The 9,155-nt window shown below is 45.1% G+C and overlaps 1 pseudogene; it reads left to right on the top strand.

Moving 5' to 3' along the window:
* Positions 1-2,802: 2,802 nt before the first annotated feature.
* LOC127446414 (green-sensitive opsin-1-like) lies at positions 2,803-8,493 on the top strand (annotated as a pseudogene).
* The last annotated feature ends 662 nt before the right edge of the window (positions 8,494-9,155 follow it).

Raw genomic sequence — 9,155 nt, 5'->3', positions numbered from 1 at the left:
TTTCACTTAAAATTTAAAATGGCTTAGACAGTTGGCAAGGTTATACAGTGTGTTGCTTGAAAAAACGAATTGAAAAATATTCAGCTAGAAATGTAAGAAATGTATGTGCCAACAAGATAATTACATGTTGTCAAACAAACTATCAACTAAATCCATTTACATTTCAATAAGTGAAGCTTAAGCATAATAGGGGTATAGACCATTCTTCAACTGGTTTTCTTGTTATCATTTCTGACAAATAGAGATGTAGGTACATAAACATGAAGAGTTATATGCGGTAAAATCTCAAACTGTATTTCCCCCCCCCTAAATTGATATTTATGGAATGCATAAAACCTATAACAGATCGCCTTCTTACTAATAGTATAGTATAATGGGAAGATGCCTGAGATGTTTAAAGAAATTTTAGCACAATCTGACCATCAGTTTATCTCTCAGCAAGGGGCTTAAGATGCTGCTTAACAGTTGCGCAAAGCTAAAAACTAATCCATGTAGGAAGAGATGGCTATCACGCCTAAAGGGAGGGACCATGGTGCAATCTGTGGCTATAATGAACCTTGATCTGGGCCAAATAATCTTATTGGTGACACCTAATTCCAGTTAAGGTTTACTTGGAAGAGTATATAAGCATGTCAGTGATGGTGGTTGCACACTTGGGGTTAGCTATCTCTTGAGTTAGCTGCTGTTTATATTTCAACCCAGGCAGCAGGTTTATCTTACATATACTCTAAACAAAGGCAAAATGATTTTGTATTAAACAGGAAGTTCTTGTCCCTATTTCGCCATTGCAAAGCCTTTCTATCAAACTAACTGGAGAAGTTAAGTTACATCCCGTTATCTCGCATTTGCACTGTGTATGGTCAAAAGTGTCCAGAGTGTTTAATTTGGACATTTATTTAAATGTTGCCTCAAGCATATGGCTGAACCCAAAAATTATGTAGTAATAATTCCCTTTTCTGCTGGTCAGATTGTGAGGGGGGTTACTACACTCGGTGACCTATATGAGAGTGGAGTGTTGAGATCCTTTGAAAATTTGGTTCAACATTTTGGGATTCCCAGATCTCAGTTTTTTAGGTATTTACAGCTGCGCCACCTGCTCTGTACTATTTTTGGGAGTTGCATACATCCCATTAAAGCGGCAGACACTCTGGGAGTGGTGATTACTGCTTTTGGAAAAGGTCATGAGGCATCAGTGTATTACTTCCTGCTAATTCAGAGTCTGGGGGACAGAGCTCTAACTTCTATCAAGTGATTATGGGAGAAAGATTTAAACTTGGTATTGGAGGAAGGAGTGTGGGATAGGATTCTAAAAAATGTCAAGGGTACGCTTTATGCAATTCAAGATTTGACATTGATTCTATTGGACCCCCTCTAGATTGTATAGGCTTGGTCATAAAGACACACCCACCTGCTGGCGATGCCAATCAGAAGATGGAGACACAACCCATATTTTTTTGTGGTGTGTTAAGATCCAAGAATTTTGGTCAAAGTTTCAGAGTTTTATGTGTGATGTATTGGGCACTCAAATTTCATTTTGCACCAGACTCTGTATTTTAGGCGATGAGGCAGTCATCAACATAGGGAATAAACATAAAAAATTGGGTCCTAACCAGTGTCATGATCGCCAGACAAATTGTTTTAAGTGGATGGAAGTCGACTGGACCGCCCCAATTTCAGGAGTGGTGCTCAGAGATGGGGAGGGTGGTGGCTTTCGAAGAAGGGTCATCTAGAAGACTGGGGAGTTTCGACTCGTTTGTGGGGAAATGGGGCAAATATTTGCCGTTTTTGGAGGGCTCTTGGGGAGAGGCAGTGGAGAGAGAAGTGTAGTTGTTAATGTGTGTGATTATTATATATATATATATATACATTTGTGTGTGTGTGTGTGTGTGTGTGTGTGTATACTCGTATGTGACCACAGGAATATTTGTTGAGGGCCAGGGTGGGGTTGGGGATTGGGAGGGGTAATAGTGGGGATTAGATATTGATTCTGTGAATATATGTTTTGCTTTTCTTTGTTTAATGTATGAATCAATAAAAAATGTTAATCACAAAAAACAAAAAACAAAAAAAAAAAGTTACACTGTTAATTCATCAAGCTATTATGGACCAGTTCAAGCTGACAACACTGGGTGGACCACAAGAGACTCCAGAAGCCTACATGTGTAGATACATTACTCCTAAAAAGAGTTCATATCCAATATTAATACTATTTTTATGTATTTTTATGTTTTTAGTAAACTGTGACAGACATGATGTGGGTGACTTGACTCAATGAAGTTCTTGATTTTAAGTTTTTAACCATGAAGAAACCACAATGTGAGCACTGTCTTGGCTGCACAAATGCCACACGGAATTTTACCAGTTGTCAGGTCCCGTGTTGTGTGAAACTGTGTTGTTTAGATTCTATTACATTGGATACATATCCGTCTTTATGTTTTTGTCATGCCAGCCACCTCGATAGTTGATGTTATACAGTAGTCTCTGTAGTAACATTCAAGCGTATTGGTTGACTGATGAGTGTGCCTGTGCATGTGCGTATGTGTGCGCACGTGTGTTTGCTTAAACACAGTGAAACAAATCTGGCTACATTTACGACTTCAGGGGCTAATACAGCTGCATGTAGACAGAGATATGCTCTTTAATTTCTGTTTTGTTATTTATTTATGTCACAAATGTCATGGACTCGGCTGGACTCGGAAAAAAATCCAGAGTCCCAAAGGCTCAAGTCCAAGTAAAAATTCATCCGAGTCCGTGACAAGTCCAAGTCCATTAAAACTGTCCAAACTTGAGTACCCCAACTCTATGCTTAACTTGGCTTTTGCTGGCACAATTATGGTCATCTTTGGATTTATGGTTTCTTTCTTACTACCCTTGGGTGCATAATTTTTTTCTCGCAACAATTGGAGGTAAGGAATATTTAACAATCAGCAATGTTTGGATTTACTTCAAAAGCAGTGCATGGACATGGATGCTATAAATTCAAATTTCTATCAATAGGTCAAGTGTCTCTTTGGTCACTGGTGGTGTTGGCAGTTGAGAGGTATACTGTGGTCTGCAAGCCAATGAGGAGCTTCAAATTCTCTTTGAACCATGCAATAGCTGGAATTTTGTTCACATGGATCATTGCCTGTAGCTGTGCAGTGCCCCCACTTTTGGGCTGGTCCAGGTAATTGAAATGAAAGAGTTTAAGTGTGATGAGGAGATTTGGAATGATTTAAAGTTTGCTTTGATCTATTTACAGTTGCCAAGTATCAATGCTAAGCTTATATTTATGTTCTTAGGTATATTCTGGAGCGGATGCAGACTTCATGCGGACCAGATTACTACACTCTGAATCCCGAATATAATAATGAATCTTACATCATGTACATGTTCAGCTGCCATTTCTGCATACCTGTAGCCACAATTTTCTTTACCTACGGCAGTCTGGTTTGCACAGTCAAGGCTGTATTTACACTTTCAAATTCTGAAAACTCAAATTGCATACACACAATACGTGTTTATTAAAAGATACTTACTGTATGATCACATTGAACCAGAACTTAAGAGCCTCCTAACTGATTATTTTTCCAAATTCTTCAGGCAGCAGCCCAACAGCAGGACTCAGCCTCCACCCAGAAGGCAGAAAAAGAAGTGACCAAGACCTCGGCCCTGTTTAACCCTTACTTCTATGTGCTGCTCAACAAACAGGTGAGTAATATACACACTTCACATATATATTTATTTTATATATTTTTAACTGATTTCAGAGGACCTTAAGAAAAAGTATAAGATGTTTTAAATATTAACCTAGAGACTATGTTCTTTAACTTGTTGTATTGTTTCTCCGATTTCGGATGCACTAAAATGTATTGATGCTTTAAGTTTTAGAATATTACAAATAAACTGTTTGAATTTAATTTAGAACTAAATGAAATTTTAGCCATGTCCACACTAAAATTTTTTAGTTTGAAAACGTCTCGGTTACTGTCCTAACCTCCATTCCCTGATGGAGGGAACGAGACATTGTGTCGATGTAGTGACACTAGGGGTCGATCTTGAGAGCCCGAGACACCTTCAGATCTTTGAGAAAAGGCCAATGAGAATTGGCGAGTAGAATTTGGATGCCACTCCCCCCGACATACGGGTATAAAATGGAGGCTGGCATGCAGATTCATTCAGGTTTTTGCACTGAGGAGCCGAGACAAGGTCCTGGCCATTACAGCGGTGTAGTTCAGCCTGTGGCAAGAGGGACACAACGTCTCGTTCCCTCCATCAGGGAATGGAGGTTACGACAGTAACCGAGACATTCCCCTTCTGTCACTCACTCGACATTGTGTTGATGTAGTGACACTAGGGGTCCCTATACGAAACGCCACAAACTGTGTTATGTGAACTGCCGATGCAGGTGTAGGCAAGCTACTGTGAGCGTAGGAACAGATGCACTCGAACTGCACATAGCCTCCCCAGACGCCCCAAAATGTCATATAATTCCCAACAACCCTGAGGCGGGGGGGGAAGGAGACGTATCTAGTATGGGAGCAGGCTGCACCAGCCACGGTCTTCTCACTCCACAGAAAGTTTTACTCTCCACAGAAAATTAGATTCGGCTGGGGCCTTTAAATGCTCATAAAATGCGCCGGGGAAGGCGTTCTTTTTCGTTCCTATTATTTCAAGGGGAAAAGACCCCACGGAGGCCACACCCTGCCCTGAAGGGGAGGGTAAAAAAGTGGCAAATACGTCATATGGGCCGAAGACCGCACATGGAAGAGGCGCGGCGGTAGGTCCTGCCCTTCGTAGGGGAGGAGCTCTACAAACGCAGCGACCGGGGCAGAGAGGGCTCTGCCAAGGGAGACACGGGTCTACTGAAAAAGGGTGACCGTACCTCACAGGAAGATACATCACAGGAGGTTACCGGGGTAACCGAGACCGAAACCGGCTCAACCCGGAGATTGTAAAATCTCGCGAAGGTATTGGGTGTTGCCCAGCCCGCTGCTCTACAGATGTCTGCTAGAGAGGTGCCATTGGCCAGTGCCCACGAGACAAAGAGCTGCTCAGAGCGTCTAAAGCTCTGCGTGCGATCCAAGTAGATGCGCAAAGCACGCACCGGACACAGCAACGATAAGGCTGGGTCTGCCTCCTCCGGGGGCAGTGCTTTCAGGCTCACCACCTGATCCCTAAAAGGGGTCTTGGGAACCTTGGGCACATAGCCCGGTTGGGGTCTCAGGATCACGTGAGAGTCTTCCGGACCGAACTCTAGGCACTCTTCGCTGACAGAGAACGCTTGCAGGTCCCCGACCCTCTTGATGGAAGTGAGCGCCGTCAGGAGGGCGGTCTTCAATGAGACGGCCTTTAACTCGACTGACTCTAGGGGCTCGAACAGGGCTCTCCGTAGGCCTAAAAGGGCCATGGAGAGGTCCCATGAGGGATAAGAGGTGCAGCCTAGGAGGGTTCAACCTCCTGGCACCTCTCAGGAACCTGATGATCAGGTCATGCTTACCGAGAGACTTACCTTCAACAGCGTCGTGGTGTGCTGCTATAGCAGCTACATAGACCTTGAGAGTGGAGGGGGACAGTTGCCTGTCCAACTTCTCTTGCAGGAAGGAAAGTACTGACCCGACTGCGCACCTCTAGGGATCTTCGCTATGAGAAGAACACCACTTAGCGAAGATATGCCACTTCAGGGAATACAGCTGCCTTGAAGAAGGAGCTCTGGCCTGAGTGATCGTGTTAACCACTGTGGGCGGTAGACTAGTTAGGTCTTCCACGTCCCGTCCAGGGACCAGACATGGAAATTCCAAATATCTGGGCATGGGTGCCAGAGGATGCCCCGTCCCTGAGAAAGAAGGTCCTTCCTCAGGCGAATTTGCCAGGGAAGGGCTGTCGCGAGGGGCGTGAGGTCCGAGAACCAGGTCTGGGTGGGCCAATACGGAGCCACGAGAATGACCTGCTCCTCGTCCTCCCTGACCTTGCACAGAACCTGTGCAAATAGGCTCAATGGGGGGAACGCGTATTTGTGCAGCCCCCGGGGTCAGCTGTGTGCCAGCGTGTCTGTACTGAGGGGAGCTCCCATCAGGGCATACCAGAGCGGGCAGTAGGAGGATTCCCGGGAGGCGAACAGGTCTACCTGTGCCTTGCCGAATCGACTCCAAATCAGCTGGGTCTCCACTCTCCCCTGAGTGTCACCTGCTGTGACAGAGCATCTGCTGTGGCATTGAGGTTGCCAGGGATATGAGTGGCCCGCAGCGACCTGAATCGCCGCTGACTCCAGAGGAGGAGATGACGGGCGAGTCGCAACATGCGACGTGAGCGTAAACCGCCTTGGCAGTATATATAAGCCACTGTCGTCGTGTTGTCTGTCCGGACCAACACGTGCTTGCCCTGGATCAACGGCAATAGCCTCCGCAGGGCAAGCTGTACTGCCAGCAACTCGAGGCAGTTGATGTCCCAATGCAGGCTGTCCAGGAGCCAGCGGCTGCATGCCCGTTGCACATGGCGCCCCAGCCTGTCTTGGAGGCGTCCGTCGTAACCACAACGCACCTGGACACTTGCTGTATGGGGACTCCAGCCCGCAGGAATGCAAGTTCTGTCCAAGGGCTGAAAAGGCAGCAGCAGGCGGGCATGAGAGCCATGCGATGTTTGACCGCCACTGAGGATGCCATATGCCCCAGGAGCCTCTGAAAGTACTTCAGTGGGACCGACATTTCCCGCCTGGATAAGTTCAGGCAGTTCAGCAGTGACTGTGCATGCTCGCATGTGAGGTGTGTTATCATTGACACTGAGTCTAACTCCATGCCGAGAAAAGAGATGCTCTGAACTGGGGAGAGCTTGCTCTTTTCCCAGTTGACCCGAAGCCCTAAACGGCTGAGGTGCGTGAGCACCAGGTCCCTGTGTGCACACAGTAACTCTCGAGAGTGTGCTATAATCAGCCAGTCATCGAGGTAATTGAGTATGCGAACGCCCACTTCCCTTAACGGGGCAAGGGCTGCCTCTGCGACCTTCGTGAAGATGCGAGGGGACAGGGACAAGCCGAAGGGGAGGACCTTGTACTGATATGCCCGACCGTCGAACGCGAACCGTAGGAAGGGTCTGACCCGAGGCAGCCGCGCTAAGGTGACCCTCGAAGCACTTACCTTGCTCAGCGTGCCTGGCGTAAGGCCGGCTCACGAGCTCCGAAAGAGACATTAGGCTGGCACTGAGGCGAGCTGCCTGTCTCATCCCAGAACTGGACAGGCGCAAACGAGCGTACTGGGGAGTGGGCGGTCCGTGGGGGTTTACCCAGCGGAACCGTACCCATTGAAGCCCCCGAATCACCTTCAGCATCAACCAGGGCGGCCTCGTACCAGTAGGTAGAAGGACCAGCGGGGGGGGGGCAGCTGAAGTGGCTTTCCCTCGAAAGAAGGAAAGCCGCGACCGCAACGTTGCTATGGTCATGTTCTCGCAATGAGAACATGAACCATCCACGAACGCTTCCACAACGTGATTTTGTCCAGGCACGTGAGGCAGTGATCGTGACCATCAGAGGCGGAGAGGTAACGACTGCATCCAGGAACTGCACAGAGATGGAAGGGCATCTTTAAAAAGACGCATCTTTAAAAAGACGTTCAACGTCACTGTGCCTGCTCTAATAGAGGAAATATACTCTTTAGAGGAAATAAACTCTTTTAAAGCACTGTCGAAGTGCCCAGGGGCATAGTCTGCAGTGGAGTGCAGAGTAGAGAGAAAGCCGCTGGAATGCGGCGTATATCCAACAGCACACGCTTCTGAAGAGGTGAATGGATTAGTAGTAGTATTCAGCTCGCTGAAATACAACCGCTCGGCTCTGAAGAAAAAATCTGAATGAATCCGCATTCCAGCCTCCCTTTTATACCTGTATGTCAGGGGGAGTGGCATGCAAATTCTACTTGCCAGTTCTCATTGGCCTTTTCTCAAAGATCTGAAGGTGTCTCGGGCTCTCAAGACCGACCCCTAGTGTCACAACATCAACACAATGTCGCGTGAGTGACAGAAGGGGAACTCGTTTTTTTTCTCCACTGAAAACTAAGCATTTTGAAAAGCCTTTTTAATCTCCTTACATCATCATTTTGCAAAGTATGCATTACTAGAGAGCATTTTTGACAGTTTCAGTTGGAGGAAAATGCCTTTCCAGTGTGTATGAGGCGCAAACAAAGAAAAATCAATGTCTTTTCAACCAAAAAAGTATTAGCGTGGATGTGGCTTTAGATAATGCTAATTTGTTGTTTTAGAGATAATGATTTCCTTTGCTCCTGAAGTATATGGAATGCACTCAGTATCTCATACTATCTCTTTCCCCTCTTACCACTGTGAACTCCACAGGAGCATCAATTCGATGAAATAGCAATTTTAACTATAGTTGTATTCCTCTTTCCAATTCTCCAGTTCCGTAGCTGCATGCTGAATACCCCGTTCTGTGGCAAGAGCCCTCTTGGTGATGAGGAGTCCTCATCTGTGTCAATAAGCAAAACAGAGGTGTCCTTAGTATCTCCTCCATAGGTTAATCCTCCTAATTGCCTACTCTTTGCTCCATCATACAAATGGGACTCCAAGTACATGGAATTACAGCATTGCACTCACCAATACTAATGAGCTCTGTAACAGTCTGTAACTCGCTTATATTTTCAAGACCACACACATTTCCATTTTTACTGCAATTCATCAAAATTTTATGACAAGGACTAAAATTAATTAAAAAATATAGTTTAATGTTATATTTATTTTAAGCAATGATTTATGGACTTCTCCTCGGATCTATTAGATCTTTCTGCAATACTTATATTTTTAACTCACTTGGAATGTGTTCGGCACAATATCCCATTTACTAATGGACCAATAATTTCATTTCTTTAATATTTTATGTTTTGATGAAGGTCTTTATTTTTATTTCAATGTATTGTCTGCAACTCTTTTGTGACTTGATCATGTCAGCGTGTGTAAATATTGTATTAAAATTTTACTTAGTCTATTTAAATAAAAGCATGCATTCAGTATATTTCTGCATCATTGTCTTGACATTTGTCAACTAATGTCTGCAGAACTGAACATTATGTATTCATCCAGCACACAATGAGAAATGCATTTCAGCCTTTATAATAAAATAATATTAATCTGTCCTATATACCACTGAATGTAGAACTGCACTGCAGAAAGATTTAAAC

Source organism: Myxocyprinus asiaticus, chromosome 9 (genome assembly GCF_019703515.2).
Source record: "Myxocyprinus asiaticus isolate MX2 ecotype Aquarium Trade chromosome 9, UBuf_Myxa_2, whole genome shotgun sequence".
NCBI lineage: Eukaryota > Metazoa > Chordata > Actinopteri > Cypriniformes > Catostomidae > Myxocyprinus > Myxocyprinus asiaticus.
Note: the sequence above shows the minus strand (reverse complement) of the source record. Positions and strands in the feature narration are given on the sequence as shown.